We start from the raw sequence: 3,773 nt of genomic DNA, 5'->3' as shown, positions 1-3,773 counted from the left end.
GGGGGGTCAAAATGGACTGGGTTGGGGGTGGGGTGGGGCTGAGATGCCCATTTCTCTGTAGATTTTGTTAAAAGCGTCACGTTTATTCAGGCCCAGATTTTTCTGAATCCATGCACGCTTGGAAACTCCAGATCCGATTTGTGTAAATCAAGTGTGTTTATTTCTCTGGATCAGAGAAAAATAGATCTAGATCGGTCAACGTTTGCCAGTGTGAGAAAATATATGCTGAAAGGTTGAAGTGCTTATTTTATATGTGACACATTTCTAGCACTAGAAGTCTCTCGCCTTATATTGGGTTAGGTGATAGTATTAGCCGTCAAGACTTTAGGCTAATCCCCCCCCCCCTTCCCCTTATTGGTCCCGCCAAGCCAATTGCAAGACAGGACTTCCCAATTTAACGTTCATATCCAACAAAACCGAGAACTCCAAATCAGAAACGTTTCGAGTTGGGATTCAAACCAGTGACATCTGCATTGTAGCCCATGCTGTTACCGACGATTCTATCTTCGCACCGATATAATAGGATGCAACTAGCGCCGTAAAACGGTTATCCAACTGAAACTGAACGGTGCTAACAGTACGCCCCTTGGTCATAGTAGTTTGTGCTCAAGACATGGTTGATTTGGGTTTTTTTTTAGGGGAGGGGGGTTCAGCCATTCTCGTTTCGGGGACTTTTCAAGTACCTAGTTTTAAGGAAGTAAACTTGTTTTATCGCTCAAATCCTCTTCTATTACACATTAAACTGAAATAGTATATTTATGACGAATGAAAAACTTGGTGGATGGCTGACGTTAGGAATCAATCTAACAGAGGCATGGTATTTTGTTCCGTGGTTTATTAAGTCTATTTGTATTGAATTCTGACTTGTTCCCTTTGCTAACTGGAAGCGCCTATTCTATCCGATTAGATCGTGCTTCTATCAAAGAGATTCAAAACTCGGACAATTTGTAAATCCCTTAGTCGAGGAGATAGGAGGAGGAATGATCCCATATTCGTTTAAAACAAGTGTATCAGAGAAAAAGCAGACTTTTTAAACTGAGATACAATGCACCTTTTTCAGTTCTCTGTCTTTGGTTTCCTAGTGCTTGGGTAATAATAAGTGCTTAGGTAAACTAGCTTACACAAGGTCAGGGTGTGATTAGAGGTTATTGGCATTTGAATTTATAATAAAATGAAGTTCAACGCACTTGGTAGTATTCAATTTTTAAAAACAGTGCTCAGAATGAAGCCACGGTAGTATTGTTTGGATGGAAGTGAAAAAATAATAAGACTTAAGCTTGAAATAGTGGATAGGTTACCCTCTTCATCCTTTTCTTCCATCTTGATTCAAACTCCGAAAGGAAAAAAGGGGTAATGACAAGAAAACGAAAAACGTATTTTAAAGATGAAAACGTATAACAAGTGACTAAAGAAGAAAGGAAGAAAGGAACAGAGAAGAAAAGAGTACAGAATTCGACGAGCAAAAGTACAGACAGAACGAGGCGGTACGATCCCTTTACGTGCCGAGAGTTAGATCCTGAGTCTATAGAGCCGGAAATAACCCGACGTGACGAGACTCGGGCCAAGTGATAGAGACTTGGCCTTGCTTTCAGAATCTGGGGAGAAAATGAAGAACTTGCTCCGCAGGCGCTCAGATTGTCAGGGCATCCCGGCGACTTGCTTTGATTAGCTTATCTTCGCTTCGTAGTTTCAGCAGCCAAAAGAAAACAGGAGGGAAAAAAGCTGAGCTGCTGTTGTAATAAAGCATATTCTTTTGTATCTAGTTCTTGTCCGCCTTTTCCTCGTGGCTATTTGGGTTGTGTGGTGTGGGTGTCTATGTGTGGTGATTTTCTTTGGGTTTTTCCTCCTTTTTTTCCTTTTTTTTCTTTTGGGGGTGGGTGGGCTCAGTTGGTCAAATTCATGCCACAGAATCTCAATCTTCGAATAGATATGCTATAATTTTTTTTTTTAAATAACATCGACTTCAATAAATCATGCTTAAAAATCCACCCATTCCTGCCAAGGTGTCTTATTTTAAAGACCAAAAATATTACGATAACGTCTGCCACAGGTTAAAGTGTTGCAAACAATTACGATAACCTAATATTAATAAACCATTTATGTGGCTGCTTTTGGAAGCGGGTGTAATTTGGTGCGGGGGTTGGTGGAGGGCTGTAGTGCCATAACCCAACCGTTAATTAAAGGGTTGCACTTTTCCTGAAGTCCCAAGCGCCAACCTCACAGCATGAAGTATTGGCGACCACATCTTTGATTTAATTCCTTTCCAACTATTCACCAACTCCCACCCAAAAATTAAAAAACCAAAGGACCAAATAATAGACTTCGCCGTGATGTCACAATCTGGGGAGAACATTAAGGTGCGCAGATTGCCAAGGTATCTTGGGGATTTCAGACTTCCTTTGATGAGCTTTTCCGTGCCTTGTAGCCACAGAATACAGGCGCGTGTCAATACACTGACGAATTAACTTCTCACTCTTACTCCTGGGGTATAAAAATCAGTTTCACAGAGGGCCAAACTCAAATCCCACTTAAGATTCCAGGCCTTTCTGGATAAACACCCTCTGAGTACCGGTAACGGAAAACTAAGCCGTATTAAAAACAATGATATTTTCGAATAAAAACAGACAGAAGTAAAAATTATAATCGTAACTATAAATCAAAGCATGCCAACTTTCGTCAATGCGCCGATTTGTCAGACCTGAAAGTTTGGCATTTTGTCTCTGCAATAACTTCAACCAAGTTAAAGTAGGATTCTGTATTATGAAGACTTTCAGGACTGGCATTATCAAGTGCCTGATCTGCGATAGACATCGGGGATCATGGTTCTCCATTCATTTATTAGCTCGGATGCTCTCAGAAAGCTACACAATTTTCTCTTTTCCGATTCATAATTTAGGTACTCCAAGTAGGTTGCTCTGGGTCTACGCCAACCTAATTCGTCTTCAATTTTGCCTGGGAGAGCCAGATGTTCAAAGTCTTTATTTCTATATAAATGCCCCAAAAACTGCATTTGTCTCTTCTTGATTACATTTATCAGAGAGCGGCCCTCATGGACTCCTGCAATTCTATCTTATTTGGTTTCTTTTCATTCCAAGAGATTTTCAGCATTGTTCTAAGAAACAATACTTCTGTTGCTTCTATCTTAATTTAACTGTCGTTAGTGATTGTCCAGCATTCATCGCCGTATAAAAGGGTTGACCGCACATAGCATTTCAGAACTTTCTTTTTGGTTTTCATTGAAATATTTCTATTTTTCAAGATTGGGCTCATTTTATTAAAACATCTTTAGCCTATGCAATTTTTCGTTTTGTTTCTATGGAATATTAGATATCAAATGTAATTATATATTATAGCCATTTAAACGATTGAACTCGTTTGATCGTTTCATCTTTGCTTATTAGATTACAAAAAGGATTTACTGCTTTTAAAGATTTTTTTAATGAATACTGTTTTCTTCACATTTAGCAATAACCCTTTACGGGGTTTTTTTGGGTTTTTTGTTACAACGATGCCTAAAAGGAATTAAAAGAAGTCCTTTTCTGAATCTGCAAATGAAAATGAAAATGGTAAGAGGTATCAAAGCACAGGAATATAATTTTTGCCCTTTAGACTATTCAAAGGCTTTTAAATAGAGTTAAACAGATTGAGCTATTAATTTTTTTTGGAAGAGTTAAACATAGATGGAGCATCGTATAATTGAATTGTTTATATGCGTGTGTCCGTGTATGTGTGTATGTGCAAGTGTGTGTGTGTGTGTGTGTGTGTGTGTGTGT

This window comes from Aplysia californica, unplaced genomic scaffold (genome assembly GCF_000002075.1).
Source record: "Aplysia californica isolate F4 #8 unplaced genomic scaffold, AplCal3.0 scaffold00549, whole genome shotgun sequence".
NCBI lineage: Eukaryota > Metazoa > Mollusca > Gastropoda > Aplysiida > Aplysiidae > Aplysia > Aplysia californica.
Note: the sequence above shows the minus strand (reverse complement) of the source record.